Here is a 25,543-nt window from a genome sequence, read left to right as displayed (position 1 = left end):
TCTAAAACCTTCCCAGGAGATTCTGAGGCTCAGCTCTGTTGGCTGATGAAGTTGGTGTATTCTGAGAACTGACCATCATGTTGTCGTGTTTGTTTATTTTATCCCTTTAAGTTATGTATTTTATCTGTTTAATTCTATTGTACCTAATATCCATTTATCTATTTTATCTATCATCTATCTCTCATTCTTTCTATTAATTACCTCTTTTAATAGAGTTCCTGTCTGAGTACCTGGCCCTGGTCTTCGAGCTCCAGTGCCACTGGGGCCACTGGGACAGGGACAGACGGGGCAGCCGAGAGTCTCAGGGGAGAGGGGCAGCGACCTTGAGCAGGTTGGCGGGGGGGGTCTGGTGGCTTGGTAGTTCTGCATTCTGGAAGCTCACCTACACCAGGGTTGCAAGCCTTGACAAAGGGACGCTTTGCACTGAAGGGAAGCCCTCTTTATAAGGAGAGTATGACCTCTCTAAGCTGAGCTGAGATGCTTGGACACCCCTCTGCCATCTGGGGAGAGATTTGGTCCATCGCTTTCCCCTGGCTGTCGTAACAAAGCACCCAAATCCAGGAGGCTTAAGCAGCAGAAACCGCACAGTTTGGAAGTCAGAAGTCGGAGATCAAGGTGTTGGCAGGGCTGGCTTCTTCTGAGCCTGTGAGGGAAAGATCTGTTCCAGCATCTTCTGGGGCTTTGCCGCCATCTCTGGCGTCCTTGGCCTGTAGACGCAGCTCCCGATCTTTGCCTCCATCTTCACAGTCCTTCTCCCTGTGTGTCTGTCTCTGTGCCCACATTCCCCCTTTGTATGTGGTCACCAGTCATATTGGATGAGGGGGTCCACCTGTCCCTGTGTGACCTCATCTTAACTGAACTCACTGCATCTTCAATGACCCTATTTCCAAATAAGGTCACGTTCTTAGGTCAAGGGGTTAGACCTTGAGCATATGAATTTGGGGAATACAATTCAACCCATGACATTTGAAATCAGGGAAAAACTCTCAGGAGGTATCTGCAGTCCCGAGAGTCTCAGGAAGGACTGTCTTTGATTCGGTGGGTCCCCCAGGGATAAAGTGGATGTCCTGGTCAGATTATGCACCAGGGGATGTGGTTTTCCAGGGGGACTGTGAGTTTACGTGTGAGGGGTTCTCGGTGGGACTCAGTGGGGAGGATTGGGTGAACTGGGGTTCTGGGCTCCAGGGGCCAAGCTGGAGGAATCCATTGTCTCTGACGGAGAGAAGCCCCCTCCGCTCTCTCTGACCTCAGGGAGTTGGAGTCTGTCTTCACGGGGCCAAATGAGGAAGACGGCGTGTCTCTCCTCCGTGTCCGGGGCCGGTCAGCGTCCATGGGGCAGGGTTACCAGGGGCAGTCGGCCTGGACACTGAGCCCACGAGTGGAAGCCTGAGCAGCTGCGTATTAATGGGGTAAAACACACTGAACTCTGTGCCTGCCAAGAGCATCCGACCTGTTGTCGCCTTAGACGAGCTCCATGATGTCAGGCAAGTGGTTCTTCTTCTCTTCAGGAAACACGGTGACACATTCAGGGGATTCTGATTATGGGTAATTAGCTGTGACGGAGCCGCCTGGAGATGCCAACTTCCTGTGCGTCACACAGAAATGCAGACGCAGCCTCCACCCCTGCACTGGCCTCGCCCACTGTCTGGGGGTCTCTCGGTCCGCAGCAGGGCCCATGAGTCTGTCCATCCACGTTTCAGTCTTTGTGTCTGTCTGCCCTGCAGGTGGAGTCACGTGTCCAAGGGGAAGGGAAGGCCGTGGTCCCTGGAGAGCGCTGTCTGGCCTGATGGGAGGTCCCTGGGGACCCCGATTTAGGCTTCTGTGTCCCCCACCCTTGCTGCCCCTGTGAACCCCCACCTTGTGCTTTGAAGACTACATCAAAGCCCGTGCATCCCTGCCTGGCGGCTGCCACACCACTTCCTTAAACTCCTGGTGGATTGGCGCTGAGCAGGGTCCCGGGACTGGGACCCTGGCCTGCGCATGCCTCCTCAGTGGAAGCACAGTGCAGGGTCCCAGGACCGCCCGGCTGGCTGACCGTCATTCCAAGGCCATGCGGCCAGTGCCGCCCAGCACTGGGTCCGGAGGAAGCTCCGGACACAGTCAGTGAGGGCAGCATTATGACTGCCCAGTGATGACCGGGGAAAAGGGTGCTCCTTTCACGGCTCTTGCCTAAGAAAAGCCATCACTCCAGGCTGGGAGCCGTGCTTTCCCAGGGATGGTGGGAGGGGCTTTGTCAGGCCACACCCCCTGTCTGCAAAGATAGGACGTCACATGGCCTGCTTGCTGAATCCGCAGCAACTGGTAGGGGCAGCGGTGGAGCTGGGTGGGGGAGTGCGAGTCCAGAGGCTCCCAGGAGATCCTGGCCCCCTGGGGAGCCGGGCACTACCCCCCGCTCCGTCAGCCCCAGGCCCATGTCCCCAGGCCACACCACGTTTTCCACCCACTGCTGTCCAGACACATGGTCTGTCAGGAAAGACCTCTGGCCGACCAGATTCCTGGCCCCGAGTTCTGAATTTGGCCACGAAGAAGGGGCCAGGGGCCGTGGGGGCCAAGCTGAGTGTCACGTGGGCTGTGTGGTGACCAGGCTCTGCCGGACGCCTGCCCGACCCCGAGGCCCTGAGGTCTGGCCCTGGGCCTCGGCCGGGCACTCGTGTCTACTGCCTTGACCCTGTGTTAAATTTCACTACGTGGGTGGGTTTCCACTCTTGTCACAGAAGAGCTGCAACTGGGACTCAGGGCTTGGGACTCTTCCTTTTGGGTTCCCACCCGAGAATTTCCCAAGGGGCCTTCAGCGCAGCTCCTGTCTTCTGTCCTCCTGCCCGAGACCTGCAGCCTTTGGCTGTAGGTGGTCACTGGGCTGTAAGTGTGCGCTCATCCCTCCCCATGGGCAGAACTGTTCACTTACGCTAAGTTCAAGAACACGGAGTCTCCCCTTGGTGACAGAGGACAGTTATCGGTCACCTGAGGGGAGGTAGGGCCGGGAAGAGGGACGGGCCTCACAGACACCTGCTCTCCTGCGATGCTTGGGGTGGACACTGGTGTCTGGGGTAGTTTACTCTGCGGAAGTGGTACCCGAGGGCAACGTGAAACGCGTGTAGATAAGCACTAATACACAGAAATGGGATACTTCGTCCCCTCGCCCCAGCGGGCTGTCCTGCAGGTACAGAGCGCCCTGGGTGAGGCCACCTGGCGGCCGGCTCTCCCCACCCCCACTCCTCTGTGCAGTCCTACCGGCCATCACACCTGTTCCCCCCCCCCAGGTGAGCCCCGCCTCCTGCTGGGTGTCAGAGGCACTGCGGCAGGGCGGGGCGTGATGAGCTCTGGGGTGGGCGGGTCAGCTCCGGATGTGGCTGGAATGCAGGATGTGGGGCAGGGCGTGGAAGCGCTTAGCCAGGGCTTGCCTTTAACAGACTTACATTGTGGTGTTCGAAAGGATTTGTTCTCGTGGGAAGATGGGCTGCAGGGCCCAGAGAGGGAGTAGGGGGTGAGTGGGGCCCAGAGCGGCGCCCAGACAAGAGCCAGCAGGGGCGTGAGGAAGAGAGGGGTTCTGACTGGTTTCGGAGGAAGTGTCCCCAGGGCTTCTGGGAGGATTGGATGCAGGTCAGGGGAAGAGGGGACCAAGAATGATCCCAGGCAGAGGCCACAGCACCAGTAACTGAGCTGGAGAGATGGGAGGAACGCGTCTGGGGTGCCAGGAGGATTGGGGGTCTGTGCCCCCTTGTCTGGAAGGTCGCTGGACATGCACATGGAGAGGTATTATCAGGGGATAATGTATCATCAGGGATGCAGGTCGGTGTCACCCCTTAGCACTGACGGCCTGGCCCTCCAGGTCACGGGGGACCCCCTGAGCAGGGCAGAAGCGGGGGGTGTGACCATGGAGCCTGCACTGCCCGTGGGACAGGAAGCGTCTCTTCCGAGCGTCCCTAATACCATTAGGGACAGCAATGGGCTCTTTTCACTCCTGCGGGCCCTGGTAATCGTTTCTTCACAGCTGCCAGCCACAGTCGGTGGCTGTGTTACGTCTGTGTGGAGGACGCTACTTGGGATTCGGGGGAGAGCACCGGGCGGATTAGGGTTCTGGGTCCAGGCTGCCAGCGGGAGAAAAGAGCCATCTCAGTCTGCGTTCGGAGGTCAGAGGACCGTGGGGAGACCGTGGGGAGATCGGCTTGGAATACTTATCGGAGTCTCTGCAGCGGGCGTTGGAGCCCAGGGCCGGCTGTGGGGGACAAAGTGGAGAAGGGCCACCGCCACTGGGAGGGGCCCCCAGCCAGTGCTGGACGTCACCCCGTGGGTGCCCCGGGGATGGAGAGCCATGGGGAGGGGCCCCGACTTCACAGATGCAGGGAAACTGAGATGGGCAAGTGGGGCCCTGCCTGTGAGGAGAAGCCGTTGATGTAAGGGAGGGAAATGGCTGGTGTCCCTCGTGACTGGGGTGGAAGAGCCATGGAGCAGAGCTGCAGACCCAGAGCTGCCGGCAGGAGCGAGCTGCCCCCGCCAGAACCGGGGGTCTGCCCACCCCTCCCCTCAAACAGCCAGACTGAAAGGCTGATGCAAGCTCGGCTGTGGGCAGTGCAGCAGCTGCTAAGAGAGGAGAGACCTTACGCCCGAGGAGCTGCAGGACCAGGGATGCATCCCGACGGGGCCAAGAGACGCGTGCAACGGGTCCCGTGGTGAAGCGTCGGGAGGAAACCCGACTTAGGAAAGGAGACTTTGTGGCACTGAAGACACTCCTGCAATGCGGGGTTTAACAGGGACCGGGATGCAAGGCTACCGTGGTGCCAGGAAGACCCCTGGACACTTGGAAGAGTCAACATGGAATTCCAGGGAGGCTGAGGCATCCTCACGGACCCTGCTGGAGTCGGGAATTGGGGGCCAGCCTGGGGCGACCTGGGCCAAGCCTTGCCCTGGGGGAAGGAGGATTACCCTGCTCTGTGGATCCCAGGCCTCGGAGGACAGCTGAGCAAAGCTAGGACCCAAACCAGGTCTGCGCCCCTCCAGGCCACCCAGCGCCTCTGCACACGTGTGTTTCTTTTCATCCTGAATCCCCCTTTTGGGGCTCTGCCTGTGCTGCCCCGCCTCCCCACTGCTGCCCCCACCCAGGGATGGCCTGGCTGCCCTCAGGAAGGGAAGGGGTCGAGGGCAGGAGGGTTCCTGCCTGGAGCAGGCGGGAGCTGGGCAATACGGGCAGGGTCTTCCCTCGCCTACCCACGCCTGCTGCCAGCTGGGGGACGGGCTTCTCTGGCTGCCACCGCCCCCCTCAGCAGTGCCCGGACCTCGCCTTCCCTTGCTCCCTCCGAGCCCACCGGCTCAGGGCCAGGTAGGGGCTCCCTGTAGAACCGCCTGGCACGGGCCCAGGAGCCCTGCATTGAGGACCCTGGGGACAGAAGCCCTCACACAAGTGTCCCTGGGCTTTCATCTGCAGCTCGGGTGGCCCCTAGCCCAGAGTCACTCACAGCTCAATGAGGGACACAGCCCTTCACCTGGGCTGACAGCTCAGCATCTCGGCACCCCAGGAGCTGGGCACTAGGGGCTGACTGTGTCAGGGTGGGCACCCACTGTGCCCTTTGGATGCTTCTGGAGGAATCGAGGAGGCTGGATGGCGTCTCCAAGGTGCTCAGCTGTGGGGCAGCCCAGTGGGACCGAGGGGCCTCCTCTCACCCTGTCCCCTTAGGAGGGTCGGACCACCCCCGATCCATGGCTGGTAACCAGGCAACTGTCCCCATCTGTCCCAGACAGCTCAGCAAAGCCCTGGGCCAGGACAGCCAGGAATAGACTCTGTGCGGGGAGACGGCAGCTTCTCCTCCCCCCAGGGTCGGGAGAGTGTGGCCACCAGTCAGACCACACTCTTTCTGGACAAACGACCCAACAGATCCCCACTGGGCACCTTCAGAAACCCCGTGGTCTACAGCAAGCTGAGGGGCCCAGACAGACCACTTCCCCTGGGTAACAGCCTAGACTGAGCACCTAGACAGGCCTGGAAAGTGTCCCAACACCAGGGCCCGGCTGGCCCTCGCCCAGCAGGAAGAGACCGTTCACCAGGGGGGTGAACAATGCTGGCCCTCGCGTGACAAATGGGCTCACGAACGAGATGGATGGCCGTGGTCCACCGTCTCCACCCAGGCAGGGGCCAAGTGCACTTGAAGCTCCAGACCAGCTGCAGACGGGCCTCCGGGAGGCTGGAGGGGGGCGCTGTCGGGGGTGGGGGGAGCAGCCTGGGTCCCTGGACGGGGGGCACCAGGCCCTGTGGGGCGGCCGGGAGCTGTGAAGGAGCTCAGGGCAGTGGTTGGGCAGGTGTGGCAGGGGACAAGGCGGGGGCTCGGGGACAACGAGAAATGCTGCAAGGTCCTCAGCGAGTCAGCGCTTCTGGATTAAAATCCAGCTCGGCTGGACCCGCAACTCCCACCCGCTTCCCGGTTCCTCCAGCCCCAGCTCGGCCCTGGCCACTTCCCTCTGCTGGATCCCCACTTGGTTGTCCTTAAATCCTCCCCGCGACCAGTCTGGGAGGGAGCCTGTCTGGACACCTGCACCCTGGGGGCCTCCACACGCCGCAGTCCTGCCCGGAGAGCAAATGCAGGCGGGAAGGCGAGAGGAGGGGCGGGCTGCCCAGGAGCCCTCTGGTACCCTCCTCCAGTGGCATGGGCCCGTCCCGTACTCCGCTCTACCCCCACCCCAAGCCATCTCCTCCTGGAGGCTTCCCTCACCTGCATGTATCAGCTCACGCGGCTCATTCCCTCACCTGGTCCTGTGAGGGCCTCACGGCCATGCCCCCAACTCAGGTCAGAAACTCAGCTTCCCAGGAGTTAAAGGCACCTGGAGTGGGTGTCGGTGGGATGCCCAGACCGTGCCTGCGCCTCTGAGGGTCCCGGTGACCAGTGAGGGCCGTCTGCCTTCTGAGCCTGTGTCCTGGAGCCGGGCAGCCGCAGTCTCGGAGCACAGGACCAGGCTTGCAGCCCCGCCTGGCCAGGGCAGGTGGAGGGGACCAGCAGGGCCTGCTGAGATGCGCCACGCTCCAGCTCCAGCTTGAGTGGGGGGCCGTGAACTCCTGGGACTCAGTTTCCCCATTCAGAGTCGGAGGAGAGCCCGGCTGGGGGCACGTCTGCCTCAGGGTGTTCCAGGTGCCTTGTCCTTCCCGGAGGGACCCTTGCTGGGACCCAGAATCCCCACCTCCACTCCTGCAGGGCCAGGCCTGCGTCGGTCAGGACCCCAAGTGCGGCCTGGGCTGCAGGGCCACTGGCCCCAAGCCAAGCCGGCCCCGCCCTCCTCCACCAAGAACCGGGTTTAGGCTTGCTGCGCCCCGCGCTAGAGCCCGTCACAGACCCTTCTGATCACTCTCTAAACCGAGGATACGCCGGGATTCAGCTCCTCAGGCGTGTTAGTAAAGCACGGTTTCCAGGGCGGCCTCTTGGAGGCCATTAAAAGATTATCTTTTCTTCGAGACGTCCATTAACGTCCATCCGAGCTCTCGGCCGAAGCTTCAAGCCGGGAAGAGGTGCCTTGTTGAATCAGAGCAGGAAAATAAACCCTCGGGCGCCCTGAATGGGCCAGGGAGTTCTTTGACAGGCTGGCAGGAACTGGATTCTGCAAACCCTTGAGAGCAGCAGGCAGACCCACCTGCCCACTCAAGGGTTTCCTGTTCGCCTTTGCCCCTGCTTTGCTCTGATTTCTGTCTTTTGAGTCTTGGTGGCCTCCGAAAGCTGGGTGAGACTGATCGTCACTGTAACCCCAGGCAGCCCGTTGGCCAGCCGGACCGCCCTCCATCCCAGGTGGGACTGGATGGCCTCACTGGGAATGGAGGCCCTGTGGGCATCTTCCCAGGTCGGGGAGGCCTCTCGCCTCGTGCCTGCACCCGGAGAGTGGAACCGGCTGTGGTGAGAGCGTCTGTGTCGGCAAATGGGGCCGGGGCTTCCCTTAGGGACACGATCAGGCGCATTTAGTGGTGTTGGTTGAATGCGGGGGCTGGGAGGGTTGAGGGCGCAGTTTGCTCCTGCCGCCTGCAGCCCCAGGGCCACCAGGGCAGAGCTGGGAGGTCGGGGTCTGAGGGTCTGTTAGGTAAGCGGCCAAAGTGGGGGGCTGCCATCGACGTGCGGATGGACCCGCTGCTGGGCCGCCTGAGGCCTCGGCCTCTGCTCTCAGCGAGGCTGGGAAGCAGATCTAGCCTCATCTAACCATTGATTCAGTGCTGAGCACCTTCCAAGTCCAGGGGTGGAGAGAAGAACATTCTGGGAGCTGGAATCACACGGGGAGGGCAGTGAGACCTGCTGCGGGGAGGGCCTAGGCCGGCCCTGTGGACTTGGCCTGGCCCTGCTTCAGCTGGAGTCTGGAGCCCGGGTGAGCCTTGTCGGCCGTCTTCCTCCGGGAGCAGCGGGGCGAGGCGATGGCTAACACGGGTCCCTCTGGAATCAGGAGCCATGATGTGTGGGCAGCAGGGAGCAGCAGGGGTTTGGTTCTGTTCATTCCCGTCCGGGACAGGTTTACTCAGGCCTGGAGGTGGTGGGCACAGCTGCAGTTGTCCCCAGATGGCGAGGCTTCAGGGGTCCGGCTCAGGCCTCACAGAGGTTTGGACAATGGCCGGTCTCGGGTCCGGCCCAGGTTCCCCTCACTTTCTCCTCTGCTTTCCAGCTCTCCTCTGGGAATTGTCATCGCACCATAGGATGAGAGGGACACGATACTGGCTGAGGCTCTAGAGCTCGCTGGAGCACGGGTGGGCGCGAGTTCGTCTCTGCTGGCGGCCTCTCCCCTGGGACCCGTGGGCCCAGGTGACCGGGGAGTCCCAGGCGCTTAGTGAGAAAGCCCAGGACCGGAACCCGAAGCCCCCATGACCTCAGACTCCAAACGCACGATGGCCAGAACTTCCACGGGTCCGGCATGGCGTGGGGTGGGGTCTTTACCCAGGACCAGCCCAGGAACGCTTCCTCAGCTGGGTCTCCAGAGGTGTTCTCGATTTCTCTTCCCCCGCCGTGGCTCTAATCTCATCTCTGCCTTTTGAGAAACCTTCTCCAGTCCGACCTTCCTCTCACTGGATGGACTTTACTCCACCTTCTTCACTTCTTACGGCTTCAATGCCGATTTGTAAACGTGTGCATTTCTTGTACACACACGAGAGGGTGAACAGCACACATCTGTACACGTAAGAATTAGAATAAGGCTGCCGTGTGAGGTGAAGGCGGGGCACGCCCCACGCCCCTCCTGGCTTCCAAGCCCCGCTCACCCAGAGGAAGCAGTCCCCTGACTTCAGCGATGCCCATCTCTTAGGTTTGCAGTTATGCCACCTGCAAATACGACCCTAGATGACGACCTCGGACATTTCTCCAGCTTGAACCTTGTAACGTGGAGCCGCGCTGTTTACTTTCTAAAGGGAATGGCTTCTTTCCCTCAACATCCAGTTTTTAGGGCGTGTAGCTGTAATTCCCACACTTTCAGGGCCGTAGGTGACTCTGTCACATTTCAGGAGTCTTCTGCAGTCCTTCTTAGTACTCCATCCGACTTCTGTTCATCACGGCAAGGGAGCTCCCAGTCGCATCTTCAAATGTCCTTTGCCATTTTGGTCTTCGTTTCTGCAAGATCATTTGAACCTCCAGCTCCCTGGTCGACCGGTCCGTCCTTCCTGTTTGCACCACGTTCTGCCTGATGCATTTTGGGGCCATGTTGATGAAAGCATAAGGGTGTAAAATGCTAGAGCTTTCCGGGAATTCCCACTGCCAAGCCTGGTCCTCGCCCTGACCCTGGGATCCTGGAATCCGAACCTGCTGCCCTAACTGCACGTGCCTTTGGGAGGTTTCGGGATGGGGGTGAACGCATGGTATATTAGGAGGGACACAAAACTACGCAGACCCTGGAGGATTGATTCGTCAGTCCCACAGGGAGCTACGCTATGTCCCACCTACGACATACCTGCAGCCTGGAGCAGACCTTCCTGATGCCGGGGCAGCAGGGGTGCCTGTCCATGCTGGCTTTCACTGCCTCTTATCCTCCTCAGGCAAAGCCACTCGTTCATGCAAAGACTTTCAATGCAAACGTCTGGTCAAATTTAAGTCTTTTTACCGCAAACGCTGACAGTGTTGGTTTTCCCCACGACAGCACCCGTATCGGTTCAGCATCACAAATCCACTACGCTTTCCATAGTTTTCTCTTCCTGCCTGCAACACTAACTTGATGTACCGTCAGGTTTTCCTCTTTCAGTTTGTTTCCAAACTATCGGGGACTTTTCCCTTTTGAGATAATTTTGTTATCATATAACTTATGTGACTTTTATCATATAACTCATGTAGATTATCATATAATTTATGTGACTTGTCGTTTGCTGTTGGTTCTGCAGTTATATGCTCAGCATCAGCTCTCACGCTGAAGCTTCTCCTGTGACGTCCTGGAAGGGCCGGGGGAGATAGACAGGCTGCTTGAGTCCTCACCTGTTCCTGAGGCTTGTCTGTGGTCGTGATACTTGAAGGTCAGTTAGCATAGAAAACCTCTGCTTGCATTTTGTTTCTTTGAGTATCTTAAATCTGATTTTCCATTTTCTTGTGCTGTCAAGGGTCCTGGTGACGATCCCGTCCTTGTCTCAGGTGCACAGTCACCAGGTGTCCTGGTCTGTGCGTATCGTGCACTAAACACAATCTGTATGACACCCCTGCCTTCGTCTCAGAAGCTGCCCTGATTGGATGATAATGAGATCAGCACCCTACTTACCAATAGCTTTCTCTTTGTCCACGTCGCCCCCAGTAGATTTCCTTTCATCCTTAAAGACCGGTATTTACGAGAACATTGCTCAGGAATGCTTTCTGATTGTCCCAGAATCACAACGCACCCTTCCCACAGCGTGCTGTGTTTCAGGAAAGATTCCTTCCATGGGGATGGTTGACACCTGTTCTGTTCCACTGCTTCCCTCCCCAACTTGGGGGGATTCCATTCACACATTTCTTTATTATTATTTTTTTCAATTTTATTTATTTAGTTTTGGCTGCGTTGGGTCTTCGTTGCTGCGTGCAGGCTTTCTCTTGTTGCGGCGAGTGGGGCTACTCTTCGTTACGGTGCGCAGGCGCAGGCCTCTCATTGTGGTGGCCTCTCCCGTCGCGGAGCACGGGCTCTAGGCGCGCGGGCTTCAGTAGTTGTGGTTCGCGGGCTCCAGAGCACAGGCTCAGTAGCTGCGGCGCATGGGCCCAGTTGCTCCGCAGCATATGGGATCCTCCCGGACCGGGGCTTGAACCCGTGTCCCCTGCATTGGCAGGCAGACTCCCAACCACTGCACCGCCAGGGAAGACCAATTCACACATTTCTTGAACCTTCTTTGCTTCTATTCTGTGACTGTATAACTGTCCTTAGAACCGTTACTTTTTAGTTCACTTCTCCATTTTTCCCCTTTCTTTCTTGCACTGACCTGACTGCAGTATCAGTGGGGTCTGTTCACTCTTGTGTACGTACCCCCTGGATTCTCCTTTCTGAGGTGACGTTGCTTCTACTTTAACCATTTGTGTCTAAACTCTTTCAGTCCTTTCTACCCCCTGCCTGCTTAGCCAGCTCATTCCTGAGCTTTCCTATTTATTCCTTACTGCATTCTTTCACAGGCCAGTCATTTTCTTAATTTCGTTGGGCGTTTCTGTTACATTTGGTTCCAGTCTGCACGTGCTCAGAGGCCAGTCTCCAGCGGGGGCTCCGCACTGGCCGCTCCGTCAGCTCACTTTCAGTCTTGATTCTCACGGAGGTGTTTTTTTGTGGATTTTTCACAATCCTTTTCTCTTGCTCATTTGAGGTGAGCTCAAGGTTCCTGTGTTTTAGGGGAGGTGTCCCAGTATAGGGGGGCAGGGTGGGGACCCCAGCCTCACGCTAACAGATTCTCCCCCTGTTATTATTGGAAAAGGGCATCTCACTGGAGGAGGTTTAGGATGGTGCTGAAGGGGTGGGTCTTCAGCCCACTGCCCAGCCCTGCTTGGCTCGGTCATCCTAGTTCCGGAACTCCGGGCTGCCCCTGTGTAAAGCTGGGCTGATAAATGTAAATTTCCCCTGGAGGGACACAGGATTGAATGGCTTCATTCCCAAAGCCAAAGACAGTGTCAGGCACATAGAAAGTGCGGCGTCAACACTGTGATCCCTCCTAGAGTCCTCCTGTTTCCTGGACTTGAATCCTGACCGCCCGGGCGCACCCCTTGGAGCCTCGGGGGACACTGCGGTCCCCACATCTCAGTGAGTCCTCACTGCCCACACTGGTGGTTTTCTGCTTGGCTCCCAGTGGGGATCATCTGTGCAACGTCTTGCTTTGCCCACAGACACAGGTGTGTATGGGTGTCTCAGTGCAGGTGGAGACCCCGCCCCAGATTGTCAGATGGGGGTGGCCTCTGCGGGTGGGGGCAGAGGGCGAGGGAGGGGCGGGGTCACCGTGACCCTGTGAGCGGCGATGGCCTGCACCCCAGCGTGTGTGCGGGAGCCCAGCTCCTGGTGTGTCGACGGGGCTCCCCGTGGTCCGTTTGCACTCTGCCTCCAGGCTCTGCCCTCCCACATCCACGGGTCCGAGATGGGCTTCTGACCTTGCTGACCTGCCTCTTGTAGGCTCCTTCCGGGAGGAAGACTGAGGACGTGCCTTTTGGAGTCATGTAGACCCGGGCTCGAATCCCGGCTGGTCGCATGGCTGAGAGTCCAGAGCCCTTGGCCAGGCTGCTCCTGTCTGGGTCTGTGTTTCTACCTGTGAAATGGGTTGATACCATCCTTCAGGGGTCCTGTGAGGTGAGATGGGGCCATAGAAGTACTGTGCTTGATGCATACCCTGGCTTCCCCTCCTCCTGGGCAGGAAGCACTCCTTGGAGCAACCCGGGGTCCTGGAGGTGGGGTCCGTGCACAGGACCTGCAGGGCCTCCCTTGCTCCACAGACCTAGCTCTGAGGGTCCCAGAAAGGCAATGGGTTCTGAGTTGTAAGATGTCCTTAGAGAAATACGGGACTGAAACCTCTGCGTACGAGGAAACGTCCAGCTGGGAATTAGGACCCCAGACTCCTCTTTTTCAGATGGTTTTGCACTGTCTGTCCTGCAGGTGTGGCGGTCCCCTCCCAGTGTGGACAGCGCCACCAGGGGCCATGCAGGCCTGTTGGGGCAGCTCTGAGGGCTGCATCTGGGCCTCACCAGGAGGACACTCCCCAAACCCCCCTCACACCAATAATCTCATGTTGATGGACAAAATTAGTCTCCGAATTCTAATGAGACTGTGCTCCCAGAGACAGACAGCTTATCTGAAGATTAAATGGGATAAATTGCCACTTTTGCTGGTCCGTTTAGAAACTCATTTGCATTCTGTCAGCTTCCATTACGAAGGGGCCCTGCAGTTACTGAAGGGAGCATGGGTGGGAGCAGAGGCCCTCTGGCCCGGCCTGGGGGTGGTATGCTGCGGGGGATGGGGGCTCTCTGCAGGGCCCCTGCCACCTCCCGGCTGGCTCTCCTCCCCTCCAGCCTCAGACACCCCCCACCCTCTCCACCCGCCCCTCAAAGCTCTGTGAGAGTTGGGTGCAGCGTCCTTGCCCCCTGCCTTGCTGTCCTGGAGGGGAAGTCCAGGAGACCAGTCTTCTCACTGAAGGGTTTTCCTCTGTGTAGCTGGGCAGAGGGGCAAAGCCCCCAGCCCGGGCTGTCACTCTTAGGCTCTGTCTATGGTCAGGAGACAAATCACCACAAGCTCTGTGGCCTGTCACAAGGGCAGTTTAGCATTTCTCACAACCCCGGAGGTTGCCCGGGCTGTTCTCTGTTGGTCGGACCTCGTGGAACTCAGTCGTTCCTGGCACTCATTCTACCCGCAGCTGGGCCTTCCTGGAAAGTCCAGGAAGGGTCCCGCCGTGTGCACTGGCCGGGGGTGGGGAGCACAGGAGGGTGGGGTGGGACCGTCAGAGCCCACGGAGACGGTATGAGCTGAGCTGTGCACACCCGTCTTTCCACGAGGCATCCCCGGCCGGTGCCTAAAATCACCTGGCTTAGAATCCACACCTCCTTTCCCAGTAAGCCCCACCCTCCCTGCCGCCCTGAAGCTTGCACCGGGGGTGTAACGCGGGCAAATCGTGAAGTCAGTCACCAAAGCCGACAGCTGACACTGGCACTAACTGTAATTAAAAATTAGCATAGAAATGTGCTTTTAGGAGATTGAAATTATTGCTAGGTCCCGACCCATATGTGTCACCCAAGTGATGGAGGACAAATACACCTCACATTAAATAAAGTACATCTAGTGGGCTTTTGAGAGAGAAGAGATGCAAATGCATTGATTTTCCCTTCTCCTTGATTACAGATGTGTCTTCTGCATAGACAAATACCCGCTGGGACTGTCAGCCGTCAGACTCGGCTCCTCTGTCCCCCAAGCCGGAGCCGTCATCAATTTCCATTCAGGTCCGCGACCCCGAATAACAGCTTTGTACGGTAAGCACTTTCTATACTCTGTAAATTGCATTACATATTAGAAATATTATCTCCATGCAGCAAACTGTCGGTTAATGATTAGTTGAGCGGGTAAAACGCATGTCAGGGAGAGGACACAGATTTCACGGAGCAATTACAGCACGGTATAGTGTTTGCATCCCTGGCGGTGCTTACATTGTGGGACACGTCGGGGCTGCTGTCGGCAAAGCAGCATGAAGACAGATGTGTCACTAGGGGCACAGGGCAGCCTCGGACCGCAGAGCTTCTCACCCCCCTCACCCAAAATCAGGGGAGGGGCGGGAGACAGAGGGGTTGCCTTAGATGCTGCAGTCCTGGAGGGCCTCTCTGAGGAGGTGATTTTTGGGAAAAGTCCTGAAGGAGAGGCAAGAGCAAGTCACGTGGCTAGATGAGAGAGAAGAGCTCAGGACAAAGGGCACAGACGTACAGAGCGCTGAGGCTTTGGGGAACGTGCTCTTTCGCATGGATGACAAGAAGTCCGGGGTGGCTGGAGGGAGGTGGGGGGAGGGGGCGGTGACAGGTGCAGGCGGGTCCTGGGGCCGCACTGTGATGACGTCCGGTGTCCTGGCGGGGCACGCCTGGTCTGACTGGCTTCTATGCAGAGAGTAGACAGGGGTTCCCTGCAGAAATCAGGTGGGCTACAGGGCAGGCTGGAGGAGACAGCTTGAGGAGGGCTGGTTCCGGACGTGCCTTGAGGTCATTCAAATGGGCAGGATTTGGAGGTCAGAGACGGGCTGCAGGAGAAAGAAGAAACAAAGATCATGCCCAGCTCTGGGTCCAGCAACCCACTGTCAGATGGGATTGGAGGCAGGCCCCATGGGAGCTGGGACAGGGCAAGGAGCCCCCTGTGGGGCATGGGGAAGAGTGAGGTGCGGACGCCAGCGAGTCTCCAGGTGGGGGGGGGAGGGGCTGTGGACCAGAGCGAGGACAGGTGTGGACCAGGTGATGACTAGGGTCCGTAATAGGGTGTGGAGTAGGGTAGGAATATGGGTCCTGGGTTGCTTTCTGCTCCCACGGTTTCCTCCTCATTCACTGGAGAGATCTTTCCAACTACCTAGCTGTGCAACGTCAGTTCTGAAGGTTTTGACACCTGCCAGGCTGACCCCGAGCCCGTGAGGAGTTAACTCTGCTCCACGTGGCAACCCTCTCTCTCCGTTTGTCCTCCTCTGGTCCGCATCCAGCTCTGCGCCCCCCGCCGGCCCTGCTCCGGGGGTCCTGTTCCCCCTGTCGGGCAGGTGTCCTGAGGCGTCGCAGAAGCTGCTTCCCTTGCTGGCCCCGCGCAGCCCTGCCCTCTCCCCCCTCGCGTGCTGTCTCTCCAGGAGCAGTTGACCCTCCTCTGTGCCCTGCAGACCGTCGGCCCTGCCCACTGGGTCCCCAGCCCCAGCGTAGCCAGTGCTTGGCCCAGTCTCGCTGAAGGAAGGAAGATGCTGGGGGATGCAGAGGTTAAGGCCTGCGGACGGGCTGCCTGGGGGCCAAGCCCTGACCTCGCGGGCGGGCACCCCGCAGGGAGGGAGCACAGACGCCAGGATCACCCAGGAGCCCCTTGGGCAGGTCGGGAGTAACTCGGGATTCTTTTCGAAGAGCTGCTGGAGGATGTCCTGGGTTTCGGACTCCCGAGCCCAAGTTTCTACACCATCTGCAGCAGCGGTTTCCCCCCAGCGAGACCCAGGCTTGCTCGGAGCCGAAACCCCGCGAGACTGATGGAGAAAGCTTGGGCCTCACGATCAAAGAACGGGCCGTGGCCGGGGCACCCGAGGAAGGTTCGCTGGGGCTCTGTTGACCCTCTTTCCCCCCCACCGCAGACGTTTCTTCCCCAGAAGGGCCCGCTGGCCGCGGCCGCGCTTGCCTGAGGTTTGGGGGCCGGAGGCCGGCATCTGGAGGCGGAAGAGTCTCCCAGCCCAGCGGGTTCAGCCGCTGGTTGGTGGTGGTGGTGTCGCAGTGAATTATTTAATGTGGAATGAAATCCTGTCCTCTGAGTGCCTTTAAGAGCACAGAGGAGTTAGAAGGTACATTCGTTTTGCTTAATACCTGTCTTCGTTTTTCCTGGAAGAGTCCTGGGAGAGCCGGGCCTCTGCTCCACGCGCGGCCTCCCCTCGTCTGCCCCTCCCCAAGCTGGATGCCCCACCCCCCGAGGCCATTTACGCGGCACCTGCCGCCTCTCCACTCTAGCCCATCCTCAGGCAACTCCGTCCTCATCCTGTGGCCAAAATCTGCTGGTCCTCGGCCCTCCCCGCCTGGACTTCCCTGCAGACCTCAAAGCTGGGAGGAGGGCCCTGGGAGGCAGCCCGTCTGTCCCCCACCTGCCTCTCCCTGCCCCTGCCCTGGCCATGGCCGCACCCCTTACACCTGGCACCTCCCCCAGGTGAGGGCTCTGCACACAGCCGGGCAACCCCTCTGGCTAGAGCTGTTCTGTCAAAGGGGCGCCCGGTAAGAGTTCGAGGTGAGGGAGCAGGTCCCAGGGCCCCCCCGCTGCTTGTCAGGAGTGCAGGGGGCCTGCACAGAGTCCCAGCATTGCCGCCTGGCACCCGGAGGTCCAAGGATGCGACCCCGGCTAGTGACACAGAGCCCTGGGTCGGGTGGCCCTGCCAGGTGGTGATGGCGTCAGTTCAGATGAACGTGAGAGGAAAAGGGACCCCCACTGGAGCCCGGCATGTACCTGACAGCCCCTTCCACCTGTCAAGCGTGGGTCCCTCTGAGGCTCTGCAGAGGCTGGGTCTGCCACGCGAGGTTGGGGAGCTGAGGGCTGAGCAGGGGGATGGGGTGCCTCCTGCCGAGGCCGCCGTGGGTCAGCCAGGCCCGGAGACCAGCCGCGGGAGGCCATCCTTCTACCCCCCACCCTCCCCGCCAGCCCCCAGGCCCCCCAGGGGTGGCCCAGCACAGCAGGTGCACCACCCGTCTGGGAGCCGCAGGGCGGTTGGAACCCAGGCCCAGGGTGTGGTGGAGGGTACGCGTCCTGGCACCGCACGAGGGAGCTGTGGCAGGTGGGGCCCTGCCCCGCACTACATCAGGACCAAGCTGGATGCGCCCAGGAGACCGGAGCCGTCGGCTGGCCGGGGTGACGGCGATGAAGGCTTTCCATTCCCGAGACGTCCCTGAATAAACCCACTTCCTGACTCGCTGAACTAAGCTACTCCTCCACCAGGTAATTCCAGCCTCGCTTTATGCCAGATACCAGGCCGGTGCACAAGTGCAGACCTGAATAAAACGGAGTCTGGACGCTCTGGGACACGGATGCTTGTGTCTGCTCTGGCAGACAGAGGAACAGGTGGTGAAGACCACGTGACAAATGTTTTAACTGGGGAGACAGACACAGACCATGGCTGGGGCACTCAGGGCCGACTAACTCAGAACACGCTTTGTCAGTTACGGCGTTTATTTTCCTCTTCTTGTGTCCACAGCACCTGGAGGAAGGCCTGGCACAGAGTAGGTGCCCAATAGCCATGTATCCCCAGGACACGAGCTCTGTTCGGGTGGGCTCCTCCCACCCAAGCCCCTCCCCTCCTCACACGTGCCCTTGGCTTTCTTCCAGGCCAGTGGAGATTCTCCTGCCCCATCCTGGGGGGCGGTAATTGACTGTCTGTCGGGGGCAGCATGTCCAGTTATGGGCCTGAGAGGGGTCGTGGGGGCTTCCCCTTACAGCAACGGGTGGACTCACATACCCTGTCCTTCTAGAAACATAGAAAAGCTGGATATAGAAATTAAACATCCTTGTCAACGCACAGCTAAGCTCTAGAGAGAGTGGAGAAGGTCTCAGGAACAAGACCAAGAGGCTGCAGACAGGAACCCGGGGGTCCCGCGGCTGCTGTGAGGGCTGAAGGGTCGTTGGTCCATCTTGGCCCCCAAGAGGACTGGCTAGAGTCTTCAAGGACGTGCGCCTGGGATGGGGGTAGGCAGCCCTGAACGAAGACCCCTCCCAAAGAAAAGAGGAGTGGTCCTCCAAGGCTCTAAAGGCGGTGAAGGATGAGGGGAACAAGGATTAGCCTGAGGGCTCTGTCCTCAGCTGGGTTTGCAATCCTAAAAATGACAAGGAAAGAGATTCAGGTACTTCTCCTAGTGGAGCAGATTCTCAGACAAAGCCCTGCTGAGCAGCTCACATCCCAAAGGACAAGACACTCGGGGTGCTCCATGAGTGCTATGGGGACGGGAGACGCAGACCCCCAGCGCCTGGGACAATTGGGGGGTGAAATGCTGACCACAGAGCCCATTTATTTTTGAATGTTTAATCAATAAAAAGGGAGATCAGAAACCTCAGCACAGATCAGAAAACTATTAAGAATGCCAAGAATATCTGAAAAGTAAAAAAAAAAAAGGTAACCTTAAGAAGTAAAAAAAAAAATCATTATTTTTTTCAAAGAGAGACAATTGGCAAAAATGGAAGGGAGAACTGAATGAGTTCCCAGAGAGTCAGGAAAGAACTTGAAGGACAAACACCCAAACCCATAAACACCATAGTTTAATTGTAGTTCCAGAAAAAGAGACCAGAGGAAGCTGGGGAGAGGCAGCAGTCACAGAGAGAATGGCTGAGCCTTCTCTAAGATTGATGACAGACATGAATCCTCATATGGAAGACTTATTATGAATACAGGAGTATAACACTAAGAGCTTCACACTGAGAACGACCCTGAAAAGCAACCTGAAAGATGCCCGATCAAAGGTAAGAATTTAAAAGTAGCCGGAGAGAAAAGACCTGCCACCTCCAAAGATCACCGACTGTGCTAATAACAGGACCCTCGGCAGGAACAGCAGAGGCAAGAAAAAATAGTAGAATGATATCTCCGAAGGACGGAAGAAAAATTACGAGTCAATACTTTTACATCTAATGTTCAAGAGAAAAGGAAGCAAACAATGTTTTTCAGACAAAAAATGGGGGCTTTACCACCAAAACCCTGGAAAAGGATTTCCCGAAGCAGAGATGCCCCAGCTTGCGCTGTAAAGGGCCAGGTCGTAAGCATCTTAGGCTCATCGGCCACGTGCAGCCTCCGTCACGTGTTGTTGTTAGTACGACCCTTTAAAAATCCATTTTTAGGGGGTGGGTCACACAAAAAAAAATCTAAACAGGCTGTAGGCTGTATCTGGCCCATAGACTGAAGTTTTCTGTTCTAAAACAATGGGCTTTAAACAAAAAGACAATTCAAATTATCGTTGATTTGGGGGGGAAAAAAAAAGAGAATTTCCAATGACTGGGTAACAGATGATTTTACAAATTCAGGTAGGTTTCAAATTCTTTCCTTTCAACTAAGCTCAGACTCTCACATAACTTATTAAAACGTAAAGTAATTCTAGTAACGGTTTATTTTTAATGATAATCATATGTTGATTTTAATGCTTAAGTCATAATCATTTAAAATAATGTCTGGGGACTTCCCTGGTGGCGCACTGGTTGAGTCCGCCTGCCGATGCAGGGGACACGGGTTCGTGCCCCGGTCTGGGAAGATCCCACGTGCCGCGGAGCGGCTGGGCCCGTGAGCCATGGCCGCTGAGCCTGCGCGTCCGGAGCCTGTGCTCGGCAACGGGAGAGGCCACAACAGTGAGAGGCCCGCGTACCGCAAAAAACAAGTCTGATGCCAGATCCCTCTTGTGGGCGTGGCATGACCAGGTTACTGTGGAAGGAAACCCAGGGTGAGTTTGCATGCCCTGGGACAGCCGGGACAGCCGTGTCCTTACCGTCCATCACAGTTGACGGGCTGCGCAGGCAGCTGTATCTCACGGATACTCAGGTGGAGGCAGTCCACCTTCAAGGCATCCTCAAGGCATCCTCACTCCCGCACCTGCGACTCACACGGGCCTTGGGCTGGACCACAGCTGGGACTGCAGCCTGAAGCCTCCACATTCTCCCAAACACCTGCTTTTCTCTGGATTTTCGGTATCAGCCGTCTTCGTGGTAGGAGATAGTACATATCCCCTTCGTGTCCAGCCTCAGAGTCACAGAGCCCCAGGCCGGCAGATTTTCCAGGGAAGGGAGCCTGGACCCCTTGTCGACATCACACAGGGAGTCCAGCGTCACGGCGGGGGACACGTGGGTAGCACAGACAGTGTGCTCACTGGCACACGGCTCAATGTCCAACGTCAATGAAATGATGTGCATCGAATGAAAACATTCCCTTCATTCTCACCTCATTTATAGGAGCACGTTCTCAGCGCTTTAGATTAAAGTTTTAAAATTAAAAGTAGGAATAAAATTGAATGCCGCTTCATTCCAGCAATTAGACCCTCTAAGGGGGTGTGATTTAAATGTGAGGATGAGATGCACTTAAAACACCTTTTTATGTTTGCTAAGCATTTGTCAGAGTGTATACTACGTTCATGTGCTGTTAATCTAGTGCCGCGAAAATAATTGTAACAATAACTCAGCCTAGAAGAAATTTTAGCATTTAAAGCCCAACGGCACCTGGATATGAAAAACTATCGATTTATGTACATATTTATCCATGTTATAATAGGAAATTATGATAGGATGATCAAAAACCCTGAAAGCATAAAATGTTAGGCTACAATTTAATGGAGGGCTGGAGTGAGTGTATGAAAGGAAGGTAAAAGTTAAGTGCTTCCGTTTCAACTGAAACCCAGCACTTACTGAAGTCTTTAAAAGATAGGTGCCTGGTATCCACTGCTGTATATTTAGATTCCGTTGCAAAAATGTGAAGTAATAACCTAATAGTTTTAACATCTGAAATACCATGAAAATCACATTTGTGCAACTATTTACAATTTCATCAGATGAGCACCACGTACACAACAGCAGGTCATCCAGAACCTGTTTGCTCTCTGAAACCCTCCAGACCCACTCACCAGCCCCAGACTCTACTCTTGTCCTGAAGGTAACCACAGTCTTGAATTACTTCTTAAAATTGAGTCATTTACCCCCTAAATACCAGCCCTGAGTGCTGTCACACAGGGCATACGATTGTGCAGTACGGGTTGTTTTGTGTTAAGCTTCTTTCTCTCACAACTACGTTTGCGGTATGCGCCGGCGTGTGTGCCGTGAATAGATGTGGATTAAGGCGCCACGTACCACATTCAATCATTTTAGTCTCCAATGTTTGTGGTTTCTGTATTTGTGGCCAAGAATTTTTTCTCCGAATCATGAAGCTTTTCTTCCCTATTATGTTCTAGGAGGTTGATTCTTTTGTTTATCAATCCACCTGGATCCAATTTTATGTATGGTGCGATCAAGGGTTCAAGTTCGATTGTTTGTTTTGCCTCCCAAATACTCAATTGTTCCAACATCATTTGATTTGATTTTTGTTTTTTTATTTTATTTTTTTATTGAAGTAGAGTTGATTTACAATGTTGTGTTCATTTCTACTGTACAACAAAGTAATTCAGTTATACCTATATATTCTTTTTTAAAATACTCTTTTCCATTCTAATTTATCACTGGATATTGAATACAGTTCCCCATGCTATAGAGTAGGACCTTGTTCTTCATCCATCATATATATAATACTTTGCATCTACGAATACCAGCCTCCCACTCCACCCCTCTCCCAACCTCCTCCCCCTTGGCAACCACAAGTCTGTTCTCTGTCTGTGAGCTGTTTCTGTTTCACAGGTAAGTTCACTTGTGTTGTATTTGAGCTTCCACATATGAGTGACGTCATATGGTATTTGTCTTTCTCTTTCTGACTGACTTCACTTAGTGTGATCGTCTCTAGTTGCTTTTGTTGAAGGCATCCTCTCCCCACTGCTTCCTGGGAGTCTGTCATGAATCAGTTTCCATGTATGCAGGGTCTACTTTTGGGTCCCATGCAACTTCTATCCGACTCTTCTTGCACCAATACCACGCTCTTAATCACTGGAGCTTGTATTCAACAACAAGTCTTGATAGCCAATCGAGAAGTCCGGCCACTTGGCTCTTTTTCCAGATCGTCTTATTTATTATGGACTCTGAATTTTTGTGTACATTTTAGAATAATCTTTCAGCTTCTACGAAACTAAACCTGTTTTCTGTCTGATGCCCTTGTTCTTTGCTCTTATTTTTGTCTGCCACACTTTTTCTGCCTTTTGCGGTTTTAATTGTGCATTTTATATAATCTCCTTTCTTGTGGTACACGGGCGTCTCACTGTGTGGCCTCTCCCGTTGAGGAGCACAGGCTCCGGAAGCGCAGGCTCAGCGGCCATGGCTCACGGGCCCAGCCGCTCCGCGGCACGTGGGATCTTCCCGGACCGAGGCACGAACCCGCGTCCCCTGCATCGGCAGGCGGACCCTCAACCACTGCGCCACCAGGGAAGCCCAATATGATCTCCTTTCTTAGTGTATCAGTTGTATTTCTTTTTTAACTTTGTTTTAAACTTATTGCCTAGAGTTTGCAGCTTACATTTACAACCAATCCGAATACACATTCAATTAATACTGTACCACTAAACAGGTAGTTTAAGTGCCTCATAATCACCAGACAGTCCTAATTCCTCCCTCTTGTCACTTGTATTATCCTGACCTTCATTTTATTTGTATATCAGCATAGATAGATGTACGTAAGATACATAATCAAATACATTGGCATTATTATTTTTAACTGTCATTTGTTAGATCAATTAAGAACAAGAAGATAGATGTTTATTTTACCTTCACTTAGTCCTCTCTAATGCTCTTTCTTTCTTTAAACAGAGTTTCTGAACTACATCATTTCCTGTCTCTCTACAGAACTTGTTTTCACGTTTCTCACAAGGCATGTGTATTGACACAAACTCCCTCAAACTTTGTTTATCTGGGAAAGGCTTTATTTTTCCTTCACTTCTGAAGGATAATTACTCAGGTTTCAGAATTTTAAGGTTTTATTTTCTCTCTCTCAACGCTTTGAATATTTCATGCCATTCCCTTTTTTTGTTGTTGTTTTTTGTTTGAGAGGAAGTCTTCATTCACAGGTGACATGATCATTTATGGAGGATATCCATTGCAGCGTACAAAGCTCTACTAGAACGAATAAATGAGTCTAGCAAGGTTGCAGGACACACAGCAAGTGTCAAAAAATCAGTGATGTCTTGCCATTCCCTTCTTGTTTGCGTGGTTTCCAAGGAGAAGTCAGATGTAATTCTCAGTTGAACTGGGAACCAGTGGGTGGCCTGGCCGCCCCATCCCCCATCAGGCTCTGATGAGTTACAGGGCGCTGGACAAGCCCACCCCCCATCTTATGGCTACAGGAGGTGAAATCACTAATCAAAGTGTCAATCCAGGGTCACGTGCAGGAAGCCCTTCACCTGTGCCTAAGGTAGACGGGTCCCTACAGCGTAGCCTCAGGGAATCCCAGCATCTCCACAAGGAGGGACCAGCATGGAGCCGGTTTACAGATGTGGGCACTGGGCACAGAGACGGGGAGCGAGGTCAGAGCTTTGACTTTGACCCCCTCGCCCCAACCTGGAGAACGCAGAGCGGGTTTGTACACTAGGGTCAGAGATCAATCGTCCCGCCCACCCTGGAGTACATGCGTGCAAAGTCACCTGGAGGATGTGCAGGGCGCCAGGGGCCCCCAGTTTGGAAGCAGGAACACACGTGAGACACGGATGTGTTCATGGTCACGTCGTCCACGTGATGAAGCTCCGGCCAAGAATGCAGGTGAGGTGAACGGGCTGAACCTGGCAGTCACGTCCTTCCTGTGTCCTTGGGGAAGGCAGGTGTCCCTGCCTTGTGGGGACCCCAAGCCTGCTCAGAGGGGAGCCGGCCTCTTCCCTCTCTGGTCTCTTGGGGTCCCCGCATCTTTCTTGCTCCCTGGGCAGGTGGCCTTGGGGGTCTCTGCTGGCCGCCACTCACAGCCTCAGTCCACAGGAACCTGTCCAGAGCAAGAGCCTGGGATCCGTCTGTTCACCACCAAGTCCCATGGCCCTTGTTGCTAATTCCTTAATAAAAGAGCGCTGTTATGAAATCTGACAACATTACGCGAGAGTTTTAAATGCTGTACTTTCGGCTTTTCACGGGGAATAGTTAATGACAGGCGGGCTCATTGGAATAGAGATTTCATCTAATATCAGTTTCTGGAAAGTCAGTTGCAGGGTGATTTCTGCCGATTAAATTAACTCTATTTGGAGGTCACCTCCTGTAGCTGGATTGAGAGAGACAGATACACAATAGCAAAAGCAATCAACGAGATATTAATTCCACTCTGCAAACAAGGATATTACTTTAAAAGAGAAGGTTTGTTTCTTTCTCAGCACCCTCCTGCACCCCCATGCCTTTGTTGAAGGTCGTATCGGCCAATTATCAGAACCCGCACATCATTCCAAGAACTTTTCCTAGGGATTATTCAAAACGAGGCAAGGCAGTGAATTCCTTTGCTGCTGCCCCGTTTCCTGTCTCCTCGCTGTGCTTTAGACACGGGCAAGAGAGGCTTGGGGTGTGGGACGCCTCAGGCGCCTCCAGAGAAGGCAAAGCCTGGACTGACTGCTCCTCTCTGCTCCTTGCTTCTGAGTTTTATTTACTTTTTCTTTCCTTGTTTCCTGTTTTCAGTGACCTGGGACTTGATTGCTTTGGGGGGTGAGCAAGTGAAGGGTTAGTGGCCCTGCCAGGCGCCCCCCCAGGGCAGCACCCGAGGTCACAGGGAGGCTACCTGCTGACCCAGCACTGTGCTCAGGTGCCCTGACCCTGCGTGGTTCCTCGTGAGCTCGGGGTGACTTGGGGCTGGAGGAGGGGACAAGCTGTCCCCAGCATGGTGTATGTGCAGGGACCAGGGAGGGAAGTGTCCATATACATGCCCGGTGAGAAGTGTGAAAACAAGTTCTGTAGAGAGACAGGAAATGATATAGTGCAGAAACTCTGTTTAAAAGAAAGAACATTAGAGAGGACTAAGTGAAGGTAAAATAAACACTTATTTTCTTATTCTTAATCGATCTAACAAAGTACCTGCCTTCTGCTCGGGCCCACACGTGTTGGCCCCTTCGTGCGGTCCACTCCCGTGTCCTCGGGAGGCCTGTGGGGTTGGGGGCTCAGAGCCCAGTGTGTGTAGAAGGGTCTCATGGCTCGAAGGAAGCCCTGGGTGGACCGGGACTGGTGGGGCGGGTTGGCCAAGGTCCAGGGCTCAGCCTGGGAGGCGCCTGAACCCCTGTTCTGCTTCCCACTCATGGCCGCCTCCCCGGCTCCATCCAGTGGGGCACCAGCCAGGCTCTGAGCATCTGAGCTCTCCATCAGCCCGACGGGGCTTTGCCTGTGGGAGTTT

Source organism: Stenella coeruleoalba (assembly GCF_951394435.1).
Source record: "Stenella coeruleoalba genome assembly, chromosome: 11".
Lineage (NCBI taxonomy): Eukaryota > Metazoa > Chordata > Mammalia > Artiodactyla > Delphinidae > Stenella > Stenella coeruleoalba.
Note: the sequence above shows the minus strand (reverse complement) of the source record.